Here is a 16,427-nt window from a genome sequence, read left to right as displayed (position 1 = left end):
GATCCAGTCCCTACTTTAAGTAACTTTAGAGTATAGCACATAATGCCTCCCTTTGGATGATTACTAAACACATATTAGATACCTTACTCTCTCCTCCTTGGTAATTATGCACTTTTTCTTTCCATAAATGTCTTTGCTGTAATTTCAGTTTCAGGTAGATATCTGCTCAAAGTTGAAAACTGTGCCACGTTACATCAAGATTATTCTGTACTAAAAGGGCTCATGTTAACTACCTCCCCATGGAAGGTACTATGGGGCAATAAATTTACTTCATTCAACAAGTACTATACATTTCCCTGATGAATATGCTTTGTGTATAGAATGCTTATGAATTACAAGTTATTAACACATAGATCACTCAGACCAATGTAAAAACTGGAAAAATAAAGTATTATTTTTCAGGTAGAAACTGATTTCCAATTGTGAATTTTACAACTAAGCCAACTTTGCAAAAAGAAAACTTACTCCTCTTAACTGGCAAAACACTAGCATGCATACCATCTTTTTGATCAAAGGCAAAATCAAGTCATGCTGTGCAAGTAAAACAATCTGCTCCTCTTTCAACGCCACTTACATATAAACACTGACAATAACTTATTCTTGCAAAAAGCCTTGCTTAGGTCAACTAGAGATCCATGACACGAGGAGGAGCCCTAGTCCAGATTCTCTACTAAAAGGGCGCTGGACTACAGAAAGTTCCACAAGTACCGACATCCTATGTCTCTTGATTTCCTAGGCCTAGCATAGTGCCTGGTACATATGAAGACATAAATAAGTGAATGATGAATGAACAAAAACTAAAACTATTCAGCAGGGATCACAACCTAAGCCATGAAAAATTAATTCACTTAAATAATATTATTTAGCTTACACTTAACTGGTATCTCTAAGGAGCATTTTTCTTCGGCAAGAATATTATTATAATTATCATTAAAAATGAAAGATACATGAAAAGCACAATCCAGAGTGGAATCAAAAGCTGAATTCTCAACTTCTGAGAACACTCTGAAAATCAGAAAAGTGATTTCAATCTATGAAACATGAAATCTGGTGATGGTGACCGCTCTTCAATCTAACCTGACTTCGGGAAAGAAAGACAGAAAATATGATTACCAGTTTGAACTACACATGTGATACCATTCATATAAAATTTTTAGCTACCGCTAAAATGTTTCTTTTAAACTAAATAGCAAAATACACGAACACACTGCAGTCAATGAATGAGTTCATGTGTGATAAGAAGCCTATTTAAAAGAACTGCCCACGTACCCACAACACCTCAGCACGCTCGCACATAAAACACTTATTTCGAAGTAACATTCTAGACTCCTCGATTGCTAAATTCACCATGGTCCACTCCCCACCCACTTTATTTACTTTTCAGTGTGGAGGTAAAAAAATACAAGGAAGCTGATTTCTCTCCCAAGTCCACGTGAAGAAAACGAAAAAGTTACCACATTTTTGTAACAGGAAAACAAACAAACAAACAAAAAACCTAATGAAAACAAATTACCCACGCACAGGAAAAATAAAACAAAAATTACCCACGTTAATTGGGTTGTAGCCTAACACCTTGGCCACATGAGAGTCTTGTTTCATTTTTTGATTCCCACCCCCACCCTACAAATTCCAAGAGCAGGACGAGACTATCCGAGACCACAGACAAGTCTCCGGCCCCGAGAGGGATGACAGGTCCGGGCTTGCCTCCGGGGCCGAACGGGAATCGTCCAAGGGGCACCCTGGCCCCGCCTCCTACCGGCTTCTCAGGGCCGCAGCGCCCCTTCTCCTCCTCCCACTTCCTTCTCCTCACCTCTCGGCCCCGGTTCATGCGCTTCCCATCACTCCGCCAGCTCCTGCCTCCGCGCCTCCCTCCATTTCGGTTTGATCTTTACTTCCCACGCCGGGTGAGGGGCGGAGGGCAGTGCAGAGGATGCCAGGGGCAGCTGCCCCGCCGCGTCCTCGTCCGCACCCCACGCCGGGCTTGCCGGGTCCCACCCAGCCACGGGGCAGGGTACGCGAAGACAACCCGACAGCCGGACAGACCCACAGACCCGGAGAGGAGGGAGGGGGCGGAGCAAACGCGGGCCTACACGTCACCCGCCCGCAGCGGCGCCAACGTCTGCACGTCGGCTCCCCCAGCCCCACCCCCCCGCGTGCGCGCGCCGCCGCCCCGCCTGCCGCCCGCCCAGTGGTGAGTGGGACCGGGCTTGCGGCGAGGTCGCGTACCCGGGCGGGCGTGGGCGCGGGCGCGCGCGTTCCCGGGACTCAGGGACTGTGGGGTGCCCTCGCGAGGCCGGGCCTGCCACCTCCAGGTCGCTACCTGAGCATCTTTCCCTGCAGTTCCTTGAGTCGGCTCCATCTTCTCCCCGCCCGCCCTTCTCTGTAAGGTGAAGACCTGGAGGAGGTAATTCCTATTACAGGTAAAGGAGAGAGGAGCCCTGAGTATGAGTGAAGAACCAAGTAATTGCCATTGTCATCGCCAGCCAGAAATCCTGGCTTTTGGTCACTTTATATACGGTTCCTTCCTCTCAAGTCCCGCCTTCCTTAAGCTTTCTGGATTCTCAGTTTAGTTCTCTTAAAGTTACCTCTTCTAGTCGGTCCTTTTGTCGGACGAACCCCACCAAAAACAAAATGCCTGAAGATTCCCTGGCTCAATTGAATCAGGAAGATGACATTAAGGAAAATTAACCTCAAGAATGTGCTGTTTGTGTGTACAGTTCTAGGCTAAAAGCCGGGCATGCAAAGGCGGTACGAGTTAATAATGTGTTGTGGCTCCTTTTTTCGCTTCCATACCCCTCTCATAAGGAATGTGTCTTGACACCTCATAGAACCGTGTTTTATAGAGAGGCAGCCCATAGTGATCCAATTATACACTTCTCTGCCCAAACTGCTTCTGTAGTTCTGCGTTCAGTTCTAGATCAAGCACTTTAAGAAGACCTCAAAGAAGTTGGAATTATTTCAAAGAGCAAAATGATGAAGAGTGCTCAAAAGCATGACAAATGAAGAAGTACTCTTTGAACTTGGGAAGATTCTCACAGAAGAGAGAAAGCTACTGGGACTGTCTCCAAATATGTAAAAACTCATCACGTAACATAGATTTGTTTCATGTGGTCTCAAGAGATGCAGACTTGAGAGAAACAGATTTCAGATCCTGAAAAGAAGATCCCCTTCTAGCACTCGCCAGAGAAGGTGTCTGCTTTAGGTTACATGGCTGCCTTGACCCCTGGATTTGACTTTAAGTAGATTCTGAAGGCTTACTTAATAGGAACTAGGTGCAGGGGAACCAGGCATCAAGAGAAGAATTAGTTGATGGTTTTGATAAAGGTGTTTACAACCTTGAGAGTCAATCAGTTCATGGTTCCAGCCTTAGAATTTACAGGTTAGCTATGAGACAAATCAAGTGCATCAAAAGGTAAAAAATGCAAGGAGGCTATATGATAATGAGAGGTACTAACAATAAGTTCTAGGAGTTTACATGACAGATTGTTCTCATCACAGTTTCAGAGACTTAGGGGACAAGAAGGAAATCGAAAATAGACTGCTTAGAACTGCCCTGTCCAGTAGGGTAGCCACTAGCCAAATATGAATATTTATACTTGAAATGTGGCTGGTCCAAATTGAGACATGCAGTAAGTGTGAAATAACACACCAGATTTCAAAGACTTAGTACAAAGAAAAAATGTAAAATAGCTTAATTCTTATATTGATGACATGTTGAAATATTTGGTAGATATTGGGTTAGTATATTAAAATTAATTTCACTTATTTTCACTTTTTTAATTTGGCTACTAGAAAAATTTTAAATTACATAGGTCGCTTGTATCTTGTTCTATTAGATAATCCTGACCTAGAAGGAAATATACTTCATTGAACTCTGAGAACTATCTTTGTACCCTTTGTAGTCCTTGGGGGATTTTCCAAAACGTTAATGGAAGGACAGTCTGATGACAAGATTCCTCATGAAGAGAAGGAAGACTGTCCATAAAATATGCCATGAGCAAAGACAAGGAAACAAGACTGCAGATGCATTCTGTGGTGAGTAACCTGTTTGTCTATAGTGGAAGGTTCTTATTAGAAGGTAGTGACAAGTCAAAATTGGCTAGAAACTGGTCTGTAAGGAGAGACTCAATTTTGAATTTAGTTCTATAGGCAATCGGGATTTGGCAGTTACCAACTGGGATTGTAAGATTATCTTGGCAATACTGAGTATAGTGGGTTGAAATTAATGGGTGGTTGGGCAACCAATTAAAACTCATTGTACTTAAAAATGTATTATACCAAAAAATGTTCCAGAGAGGGTTGATTTAAATAAATTATAGCACATCTGTAAAGTGGAATCAATTGATGTGGAAACATATCAAGATATACAATTGAGTAAATAGTTTACAAAACAATATATATACAATATGACCCCATATATGAAAAATTATATATGTATGTGTATGTAACTAGATCATTTGACTAAAATTACCTTAATTATTCCAAAATTGTCTCAAAAACAAAATCTCAGGGTGGGGTATTTTCAGTGGCTCAACAAAGTCATCCATGTTTTTGGCTCTTTCATGTCTGTGTTCCATCATATTAGCAAATTAGCCTTTCAGTCTCAGCCTTTGTCACCTCATGGGTTGTTGGGATGGGTTAATAAGCTCCAGACTCATTTCCAGCCCATCAGTCTCTTAGTATCTCAGTATGTAAGACCCCTAGGTCTGCCCAGCTCATTAGTGTCCCACAGCCTTAGCTTATAGGCCTTTTTTGGTTTTACCTATTCTCAGTGCAATGTCCTGCCGTCTTCCCTACCCCTGCTTGCAACATTGGGTCTTAAAAGTCCATCTTTGATGGACCCCAGTGCAGTTCCTTACCTGGAGCTGACACTTAACTGCTGGGGGATACCAAATAATAAAAGACTCAATTCTAAAATAAGCCTCCCTAAACTTTTTAATGAACTGAGTTGGGAAGGAAAAAAAGATCACTACCATGGCAGACTGTTGGTTGCCTACCCAACCACCATTTTTGTCCTCTTCCTCACTTAATAAAATGAATTTGTTAGAGTTCCAAAGAACTAAAGAAATGTGAGCTCCTCCCATTACCCTGATAGTAATTCTATCTCCCTTTGAATAAGAATGTTGTAGAGGTGGTCACAAATCCAAGGGATAGTCAGCTAGGGAGGATTCTGCAATATGTTTTATTCAAATGGCAAAATATATGCTTATAAAATATAGAGAGTTGTTCTTGGGTTTCTGTTCAAGATGGTGAACTTGGCATATCATCTGCCAACTATTCTTTCCTAGACACTACTGAAATAAAAATGTAGAAGTAGAAAAACCAAAGAGTAAATAAAAGAATAAAGATATGTGTGTTTTTATGTATGTGCTTATGTTAAGGAGAGGACAGTAGGTAGAGAAGGGGAGAAAAGTAAATGAAATTTCAACAATTTCCTGGATAACAAAGCTAATAGTAGTGATTTGACTAGTAATAACACCCAAAACCAATGCCCAAAAAAATATAGTGAAGACGCTACCAAAGAGTTGGTTGGGAGCATGGCAGAGGGCAGAAGTGAGAATAAGGGCTGAAAATGGAGATAACATTCTAAATATGGTACAAGTGAATCAGTCACAATACACATTTCCTTCTCTCATCCATGCACACTGAGAGCAGACAAAGACACATCAGCCACCAGACAAAAACAGAAACCAAAAAGACCCCAAAATCTCCTCCAAGTTAATTGCACAAATAGTAGAGAAGAAGTGAAAACTTTTATGTTGACAACACAGAGCAAAACCACTATTGTTCTGGCATTCAGAGCCAGCATTCAGAGAGCCAGCTAGCTACTTGCCTACCCATCCTAAAGTGAAACCTGATATTTGGCATTTCTGGCCCTGCCCTGGCCATTTATTCACAATTTCCACACAGGAGAAAGAACTGGAAGACATCCTACTTACTAAAAGCAAAGGAAAACCACATCAATGACCAGCTCTTTTTATGTAGGAACATACAATGAAGAATCAACAGGCAAATCAGGAAAATCACCATTCTGAAAGAGAAAGACAAAGAAAAACAGAGTAACTAACTGCAAAGGAAGCCATTAAAATTCATTAAATAAAAAAGAACATTTTTTAAAATCACTCCAATTTATATACTCCAGTATTCAGAATATATTGGATTTATAAGATACAAACCAAATATTCTGAAAAAAGAGCAACCAAAGAATAAAATAGAGTTCCGAGACAGTAAAAACATGATTACTTAAATAAAAAATTCATTGGAAGTATTGGAGATAAAAATCAAGGAAATCTAGAACATAAGATATAAAGACATAAACAGAAAATATGAAAAAAGATAAAAGTCATGGCGAGCCAATCCAACCAGCCAATTCAATCAGTAGAAGAGAAAGAGATTTTTTTTAAGTGAGGAAAAAAAAAATCAAGAATAAAAACTATGAATAATAATAATAAACCTGCAAATTTTCCAAACATAAAAAAACGTTTTACCAACAAAGGAATATAAGACCTACTCAGCAGCACTGGATCTAGAAGACAATTACAGAATATTTTCAAAGTTTTAATGGTAGATATTTTTCAGTCTAGAGTTCTGTACTCATTCAAATTAGCAATTAACTACAAGAGCAAAGTAAAGATATTTTCAGTCAGCAAGGATGGAGAACCACAGAACACTTTCCTCCGGTATGATCTTTTAGAAAGTTACTTGACCATATACTCCAGCAAAATAAGGGCAAAAACCAAGAGGAAACCATGGAATTCTGGAAAAGGTGTATCAATCCTAGAAAAAGACAAAGAAAAAAATCATGGAAGAGGGCTGTGCATCGTCTAGAGAGGAAGCAGTGTAGATGGGAGCACAAAGCTGAAGGGTTCAAGGAGCAAGTCTTAGAGGTGGAAATGCTGGGGCAGGGGCAGGGATGGGTAGAGGGGGCATTCAGTAGAATAGATGGTAAGGCAGGGGATTTGAAAAAAATGAAGTTGTAGTAAATCAAACGGTGCAAGGATAAAATGTAGACAGGGGTAGTTCCTTAAAAGAAATTCAGAAAAGGTATTATCAGGAAAAGGATCAAAACAAACTGTATCCATTATACCTAGGATTGGGAGGAAGAAAGAGAGCTAGAAAAGAAGAGTGATCAAAGAGATAAGTGATAAGCAAAGATATATAGAATTATTTTTTTTTTAAAAGTCATCAACAAGGTTAATTCCTGCTCAAAGTCAAGGAGAGTAGAGACTGAATAAATGTCCTTGGAGATTTAGGTGACTGATGAATTGGAATCACTTTTAGTTACCTGATAAAGATGGAATCATATGGAAATGTAAGCGAGTAAATGAGAAGTGGGAAAATGAAAACACTGATGATAATCATTTTTGTCTAAAAAAGCAAGGCAATACATGAAGAAGTATTAGGGTCTGAGAGAGACTTTTGTCTGTGTGTGTTTTTAAGATAGAAGAGGAGGGGCAAGGATTGATAAAGGTAAAGAACCTATAAGAAAGAGATTAGCTAAGTAAGGAAATAAGGAGGTAAAGGCAGACAAGGATGCACTGAAGACCATGGGTGAGGTTTTTCTTTATTTTGGTAGAAGGACGTTTTTTTGTGAGCTAGGAGAGAAGAAGTAGAAGATGCTTGAATATACAAGAGTAAGCTCAAGGTATTGAGGTATGTATAGCTATAATAATTTCCAAGTTGAACATACGAAATGGAAGTTATGCATCTTTTAGCAGCCTTGAAATTATGAATTGTTCAGTGGATGAATATTTTTAACTATTTCTTATAAGATAATAAGATACATTAAATTTTCATAAAATATTACAAAATACAGACAAAAGCCAATTTCAAGGATGCAGTCAAGGTTAGGTATTAAAAAGCAACACCACTCAAAGTCAATATAAAATATGCAATGAAAACTACTATTCACCCAGTTCTTATTGGCTGTTTTAACTTGATATCCAATTGGTTGCCCAAATGCCAGGTGATACCCCGTGGTCAGTGTGAGAATGCATTTGAGTATATGTTTGTGTGTGTGAATGGGACCTTGGGGAAAAAAGATTAGAGGCAGTTAGCTTCAAAACTAATTTTTAACTAGTCTTTTGATAGCAGAAGCTAGGTCTGGTTGTCTTATACAAGCAAATGATCCACCCAAAGTTTGGGGCTGAAACATGTTTATTCCTTAAAGTACTGTGTGGGAAGGGAAGAATCATTCTGTGCTAACTGTTGCCATTCTATGATTACCCCCATGGATAAGGTGGGAAATTGGTTAAGCTATATATAATGAGACCCAGAATAACAGTAGCTTAAACAATAGACATCTCATATAGAGGATGCATGGGTGATCCTAGAATGTTGTACTTTCTTTCTCGATTTATTCATCCAGGGACACATGCACCTTCTCGTTGCTCTGCCGTTTCTAGGATGTTGTCCTCATTTAATAGTCCAAGATGACTCACAGTCATGACCATATTCCAAGTAGCAGTCCTAAGGAAGAGGAGGAACCAAAGGGCATCCCTTGGGAAACTGAAAGTATACCTTTCACTCACAGTCACATGGCCATACTGAGTTGCAAGGGAAGCTGGGAAATGTAGTATTTATTTCAGGCAACCCTGTACTAAGTTAAATAATCAGGAGGTAGGAAATATTTGGAGACAAATGTTTCACCCAGAATGCTTTTCCTTCTCAATTAAAGCAAATATACTGGTATTAAACAGATAAGAATAGCCTCTCTCCCTGGTGGCGCAGTGGTTGAGAATCTGCCTGCCAATGCAGGGCACACGGGTTCGAGCCCTGGTCTGGGAAGATCCCACGTGCCGCGGAGCAACTAGGCCCGTGAGCCACAATTACTGAGCCTGCGCGTCTGGAGCCTGTGCTCCGCAACAAGTGAGGCCGCGATAGTGAGAGGCCCGCGCACCGTGATGAAGAGTGGCCCCCACTTGCCGCAACTAGAGAAAGCCCTCGTGCAGAAACGAAGACCCAACACAGCCATAAATAAAAATAAATTAAAAAAAAGAATAGCCTCTCTTCCCTTCTTATCAGAACTGAGCCAAAAGGAACAGAAGAAAATGTCAAGAATAACTTTTATCTCTTTCTAACACATAAAAAGTGAGCTAGTAAAAAATGGCAAAATGAAATCCTGAATAGTAATTACTTTAAGGATTAATTTTTCCTGAAGTGTAACCTATTCTTAAGCATGTTCAATGTGGTCAAAGTGAAGTTTTCATTCATTCTACCCACAAGAAATTAAGCATATACCACAAAGTCCACACTTTGCTAAGCAGTGTGAAACATTCCAAAGAAAAACGTGATATGATCTCTAGTCTCAGGGAACTTAGAGGAATTTACAGTTTGGGTAGAAGACAAATTTAACACTCAAGACTCTTCAAGAACAATTAAGTGCGGAGTTTCGTGATACTTACTTTATGAGTGCAAAAGGAATTCAAAGTAAAGGTAGGCCACCTCTGGATACAAGACATTAAAAACCTTTGTGGAAATAGTGAAAACTGAACTGGGCATATAAGAATAGGTAGAACAAAATGTTTCATATGCAAAATTATAAAAGGTTTATTTGTAGGATTAATCCTAGAGAATAAACACATACTGAATTTTAAAGTGCAAGCTGTTGCTGATGGTAGCCTAAAGGCTAAGAATGACTATTTGGTCATCTATTAACAAGTGCCATTTCTGTTTTTTGCTTTATGTTGTATCCACAAGTACTAACAGAATGCCTGACACATATTAGACCCCAAGTATCTGTTAAATAAATACAATTTTTCTTTTACCCTCAGTGTTTCTTTTATTATGTGACAAAGGACACATATTAGACACCAAGTATCTATTAAATAAATACAATTTTTCTTTTACCCTCAATGTTTCTTTTATTATGTGACAAAGGACTTCACATTTTTCTATTGAGGTATAGCTTTTTTGAAAAATTGAAATGTACCGGTGTACAAATCTTAACTGTACAGTGCCATATACCACCTCATGTAACTACTACCCAAATCAAGTTATAGAACATTTCTAACTCTCCCAGATATTCTTATGACCCTCCCAGTCAGCACTCAAATCCCCTGACCCCACCGCAGCCACCCCAAAGAAGCCACTATTCTGATATCTATCAACATAGATTATATTCCTAGTTTTAAAATTCATATAAATAAAATAATATATCACACAACATTTTTTCAGGTTTTTGCTACCTTGGTCTTAATTTGTGAGACTTGTTGGTACTTGAAAGAGAGATTTCCACCCTCCATTTTAAAGTCTTTTCTTATGGGAAAACCCTGGAAAAGTATGGAAAAGGTGTTTATTAGGTAGTAATATACATTAGAGTTGTCATTGGTCTTTGAACTTCAAAGACAGGTTGTGCTTACCTTAAGTGTAGGCAAGGCCAGCGTAACTCCATCCTGCACTATTATAGTACAGCTTGGTAGTTCCAAAATGACAGTCAAGTTAACTTGCTGTGACTTTTTTATTCAGACAAATCTGGAAATCCCCTATGAGAAGTTTAGGTCAACTACAAAGTTAGAGGCACCATCCTTATACAAAACCACCCTCACTTCTGACACCAACTGCAAGTTTGCAGGGGTATGGGTGGGGGCGTCCCCAAACTACCTCAGTTTCAATAATTTGCTAGAAAGACTCATAAAACTCACTGAAAGCTGTTATACTCATGGTTGTATTTTATTAAAGGGAAAGGATACAGATTAAGATTAGTCAAAAGCAGACACACATAGAGCAGAGTCCAGGAGGGTTTCAAATGCAGAGTTTCAGTTGTCTTCTAGCCATGGAGTCAGGACATGGTACTGTTCCAACACTGATGTGTGACAACATGCACAGTGTACTGCCAATCAGGGAGGCTCACCTGAGGTTGGTGTCCAGAGGTTCTGGGGGGGGCCTTATTATGTAGGCTTGATTGATCGCCCAGTTGTTTAATCCCAGTTTCCAGGTCTATGGATACTTTGTGACTCAAAGCCCCCACCCTAACTCACACAGTTGGACCTTTGGAAGGGCCAGCCCCCAACCTAAGACTGTATGGGCGTGGCTAGTCCCCACCCTGGATCATATTGTTAGACAACCCAGTAGGACCCAAGGCCCTCAGGCAAACGGCAGATACTGTAAGGCTGAGGGCAAAGGCCAGGCCTTCTCTTTGGGCGAGCCCCAATTCTTTACTACGTAACCCCTAAATCTTCACTTCTCTCACTGGAGAATTTGTTGTTTCTGAAACCTAAAGTTAAATTGGTTCTTCAGAATATTTTTTCTCAATGATTAATTTCATGAGTTTGTATTTTTAAGGATTCTGAATTATTATGAAGCATCTCAGCATATTTGACAAGAGAGTTAAGATTGGAGCAAGAGCACTAACATTTTCTTCCTCCTTAATTGTCCTATATATATAAATACGAGGATTCTACCAAGATTACGGACTTGTACTTTTGAAAGTTGGGCAACAGCTACACAATAAAACTGAGAGTTTTCCAGGAGCAATAATACCAGAACTGACAATACTAAAACACAAGGCTGAGTTAGCAACATTTCAGTGATTTTGAGGCTTGGGGATTGGGTAAGACTTCCCTAGAAAGAGTGTAAACTCCCAAAAACCTCCATAAAGAAGGGTGAAATTGTCTAAAACCGTCCCTATGTTTTGAACATTTTTTCTTTACATGAATGTGTTGAGGAATTGTCTCTGAGGAACTAATGCCATTATGGCTTAAAATGAAATTAAAAGATTTAAAGAGTTAAGGTGCCACTTATTGTTGATGTCAAATTTGTTTAAAATAATTTTTATTACTATTTTGATAGGTTTAGCTCTCTTCCTAGTTTAAGATGAGTTGTGATTTTTTTGTTCTTGTTAAGATATAGTAAGATACAAAACAAACTGAAACAGGCTGAAAACTGAAACACCACCTTAGCAGGACCAGAACAGTTAAAGTCAATCAAATCACAGGTCGGGCAGGCAGATATTATAGAGTCATTGGTCAGGAAGGGCAAGGTTCAAGTCATGCATAAGATTCCGATTTCAAAGGCTCAAGAGGCTCAGACTAAAAGCTATGTTTAGCTAACTCTATAGGTTGATTCAAAGGTTCATTCAGCCTTTCATTCAAGTGATATATTGTGTATTGAATACCTACTATGGGTCAGCAGACACAATAGCAGAGAAGACAAACACTTGGCTTTTAGGGATGACAGCTAACGTTCATTGCCCACCTATCTGCTCTTTTGCCAGGCATTGTGCTAATAAGCACTTCTTCCAGAACTCTATTATTCTCACTTTTATTATCTAGATTTCACAGGTAAGGAAATTGAGTCTCTAAGAGGTTGACAATCTGACTGAAAGAATGTGTCTAAAGGCCTCTTGGCGCATCCTCCAAAGCTGAACTTTCTTGCTAGCAAAAGGTCCTCGCGGGTTGCATAGCCTTCTCTTCTCTATCACTTTCAGTTTCTGTGCTGGATACAAGAGCCCCATCTTTTGGCAAGATGTGGAATTTCATAAAGGAGGACTTGACCTGGGGACTGATGACAAAGGTGTCAGGGGTTACCTCATTCCCTTCTTTATTGAATGGTTTATCATCTAGAATCCTAGTATTTTCTAGACCAGAAGAAGGGACTCATTTTGGTTACAGCTCTGTCTGTTGGTGTTTATGTTGCTATTATGCAGAAGAAAGATAGAAAAATAGGGACAGATAATTAATTTTAGTATTAGTACTTAAAATATATATAGAAGGTTGCTTAAAAATAAGTTCTTCGTTTAAAATGTGATATGGATTTCATCAATTGAGTCATTTGAAAATTTAAAATCTAGGTACAATCAATGTACAATGATAAAAATTGTCTGCTTGAACATAAAGCCTCAGATTTACACATCTCTGAACAGACCTGTTTATTTAACAACCCCTAAAGTGAATTTTACAAAATAAACTCTGACATATACGCTCTATGGGAGAATTTCTCTTGTTAAGCTTTCACAGAGACACAGCAAGAAATTATAAATACATATATAAGCAAAACAATTATAAACAACAATTTTTTATTAAGTGTGTAGCACCAATTATAGTGTTTCCTTTTATAAAAGCACAAAGAGTAAAATATCCTCTCATAGTTTGAAACTCTGGAAATAGACAACCATATCCTAAGTGTGTTGAGACCACGTCCTGCAGACATGAATGGGGGTTACTAATGCCCACAACTGACACAAGTGCCAGAAGCCATCTTTTTCTGTTTAGCCATCTTCTAACCTAAATGAACCAATTCAACTTCCCACACTCCTCTGAGGAAGCCAACATCTAGGGTATTATTTTTATTTATTTAGTTATGTCTTTAAAGTGTTAACGCAGAAATTTATTGAAACCCATTTATATAAAATTCATTTATGTGTTTTAAAGACCAAAAAATGTACATAGTCCTCAATATTCAGGCAATCAAATCCATTCTCAGAAGTGCTTTGCAAGAAGATGGACTTCGTTGCCCAGCCCCGCAAAAGATCCTTTTGTTTATACTCCTGAAGATGAGATCTCAAAACCGCTGCAAAGAGTGAAGAGATAATTAGCAAAGAACTCCTCCAGAATGTGATGCCTCATCATAGAGGTGCAGCGCAAGTGAGGCTTCAGAGGCGTGTGCGTGGAGGGGGGTGAGAAGAGCCAGGGGCCCAACGGGATGGCCCCACCTGCAATGCACAGCCAGCATGGCCTCCAGGGCCCCTTCCTCCTCTTCGCCTTCTGAGGCCGGCATCGCTTCTGGAGATTCAGGCTCTGGAAGGGCATCTGTCACTTTACTAGATTCTTGACCTGAGGGGTGACGAGCAATATTTACTAGAATTCTAATTTAATCTGCATACTAGAGCAAGCATAGCTTTTGACATAGCCAAAATGAAACCTTTTTTTCTCTCACAGTTCATTTAAATTTTATTGGAATGGATTACTTGTTCCCAGAGGAAAACTCCCATGAGATTATAGTTTTATTGTTGTTGTTGTTGTTTACTTTTAGATAATGTAACTTTCCACTGTCATTTTAGATCACAAACGCTGTTGTGATTCAGTAGACTATTTAATACTAGACTATTCACTAGAGTATAAAAATGCAAGTGAAGAATTGGATTTAGTGTAAATTCTTCCTCCTTCCACCAGCTTATTTAAGCCTACTTGGAGCCGAAGGCCTGAACTGAAGAAGTGGGGTGGGCCTTCTCTCTCCTTTCTCCATTTGGCAACATCCTCCCACCCCACTTAGCGCTGTCATTTCCAAGGACACACACATTCCTTACAAGTTGGGGACTGAAAGGAGGTCAGGAGATGGAGGAAATTTCTTGCTTGGCTACAGAGCCTGGTGGTTTCCTTCTCTGATTCTAAAAGCAGGGCCCCTGGCAGGTCCTGATTAAAGGCAAATGATTAAAGCAGGCTCTTTCTGTTGGGGGGCACTTTTGAGGACTCTGAAGGTTCTCAGCTAGATGCTCCCAACTCCTGCAGTCCCCTGACTGATGCATCTTTCCTTCCTCAGGCCCTGGGAAGCCCGCTGTGCACCTATACTTTCTTTTTGAGGGGAACCTCTTTCTCCTCCAGATGGCTTTATTGGCCAGACCCCAAGGTGACCCACTCTAGCTCTCTTCTCCCTGGCTTACGCCCCTTGCCCTGGTAAGTTTTGGGAGTGAAGGCCAGTCCTAAAGCAGCGGCACTCTTCTGGCTCCACCAAGTAGTCAGTCATGCTCTTAGCCTCTAAATTTCCTGGGGTGGAAGTGGAATCACATCTCAGTGTACAGTACACTTAAGCATTTGGGGACATCAGTACACTAGTTCTCTGCATTTTCCAAGTGCAGAAAACACATTTCAAAGCTCTCCTCTGGTCCCCTGTCAGTAACCCCACTAGACGTGAGATTGGAAGGTCATACTCTATTCCCTGCGGGGGGGTAGGTGCCTACAACATAGTTGGCAGTTCTCTGAAGAAGCTTCTTTACTTTCTGTGACACTTCTTTATATCCTAAATCTGGTGAAGGCTCGGAGAATCATGTAATAGTTTCTTTTTTTGTTTTTTTAGCAAGTATTTATTAGGAGAAAAAAGTACAGTACATGTGGATAGATACACGGGCAGACTCAGAGAGAGAGTCCCATGTAATAGTTTCTTGAACACATTTCCTTTGTAAACCTGCCTATGGAGAGGAGGAGGTATCTCATACTCACTTGGGTATCCTGTCATCTGTTGGTGCTTCAGTAGAAACTATGCCAGAAAGAATCCCATTTTGAGATCCTCTTAGAAATAGAAGCACAAAGAATAAGGACACGTTATAGAACCTAGGTGTGAGCAGCATTAGTACACATCAGACCAGGGTCTGAATATTTCTTAAATTTGTGTTGTTTTTTCCTCATCTCTATTACCACCATCTCTGTTCAAAACTTAATAATCTCTTACTAGTACTGTTGCAGTCACTTGTCTCTGCCTTGGGTTTTACCCCTGTCAAATCTCTTCTTCATAATACCACCAGATTGTTTGACCTAAAATGCAAGTATTACCTTGTCGCTGATCTGCATTAAATCTTTCAAAATCTTCCAGTAGCCTTGCCCTAGAAGCATGCTTCTCAAATATTAGAGTGCATACAAATGATCCGTGGATCTTGTTAAAATGCAGATTCTAATTGAGTAGGTTTGGAATGTGGCCCCCACTTCTACATTTTTAAAAAGCTCTGAGGTAATGCTGCTGCTTCTCCAAAAACCACACTTTGAGTACCAAGGCCTTAGAGTTTTGGCTTCTTAGTTGTGCCATTCAAAGACCTAACTGAACGTACCTGATTTTATTTCTTATCTCTCCATATGGCCACCATTTATATTTCTCAGAAAAAAATGTTGTTTCCTGTCTGATGGCTGCTGTAACAAATTACCACAAACTGGGTGACTTAAAACAACAGATATTTTTTTCTCTCACAGTTCTGGGGGCCAGAAATCTGAAATCAAGCTGTCAACAGGGCTCTGCTCCCTCCAAAGGCTTTGAGGGAAAATCAGTTCCTTGTCTCTTCCACCTGCTGGTGGCTCCAGGAGTTCCTTGGCTTGCAGCCTCATGGCTCCAATCTCATTGCCTCCCCCTCTTAGGTCTCAAAACCCTCTCTGCCTCATATCTATAGGAATGCATGTGATTGCGTTTAGGGCCCATGCAGATATTTTATGCATGAGCCCTAAATCCTTAATTTAATCACATCTTTTGCCATATAAGACAGTGTCCCCAGGTTCTGAGGGTTAGGATGTGGACATGTCTCTTTGGGGAGTCTCTATTCAACCTACTACATGCCTCTTTTTAGAGCACATGGCACCCTGTGAATCATAGCTGTATTGGAGGTTTGTTATGTGTCAGACTAGTAGCATTTTACTTATGTAATAAAAATATGACTATACCCTTTGAGCAGCCTTTTCTCTTGCACCCAGCCCACTCTGAGAACAGACTCAACTTCTTCTGGCATTCCC

At 40.0% G+C, this 16,427-nt stretch overlaps 1 protein-coding gene and 1 long non-coding RNA gene across 2 annotated transcripts in view; one reads left to right on the top strand and one right to left on the bottom strand.

Annotated features, from left to right (window-relative positions):
• The window catches only part of ASCC3 (activating signal cointegrator 1 complex subunit 3), a 338,512-nt gene extending 336,447 nt beyond the window's left edge, over positions 1-2,065 (bottom strand). Inside the window, exon 1 of the mRNA XM_036871893.1 lies at positions 1,811-2,065. The gene's annotated coding sequence lies outside the window, so the exon portion shown is untranslated. The remainder of the gene's footprint in view (positions 1-1,810) is intronic.
• Positions 2,066-2,198: 133 nt separating this feature from the next.
• LOC118905312 overlaps positions 2,199-16,427 on the top strand; it is a 48,697-nt gene continuing 34,468 nt past the window's right edge. The window contains exons 1-2 of the long non-coding RNA XR_005022201.1: positions 2,199-2,420; positions 3,903-4,035. This is a non-coding gene — a long non-coding RNA (uncharacterized LOC118905312). The remainder of the gene's footprint in view (positions 2,421-3,902; positions 4,036-16,427) is intronic.

Source organism: Balaenoptera musculus, chromosome 12 (assembly GCF_009873245.2).
Source record: "Balaenoptera musculus isolate JJ_BM4_2016_0621 chromosome 12, mBalMus1.pri.v3, whole genome shotgun sequence".
NCBI classification, from domain to species: domain Eukaryota; kingdom Metazoa; phylum Chordata; class Mammalia; order Artiodactyla; family Balaenopteridae; genus Balaenoptera; species Balaenoptera musculus.
The sequence above is the reverse complement of the archived record's forward strand: the minus strand, read 5'-3'. Positions and strand labels throughout refer to the sequence as shown.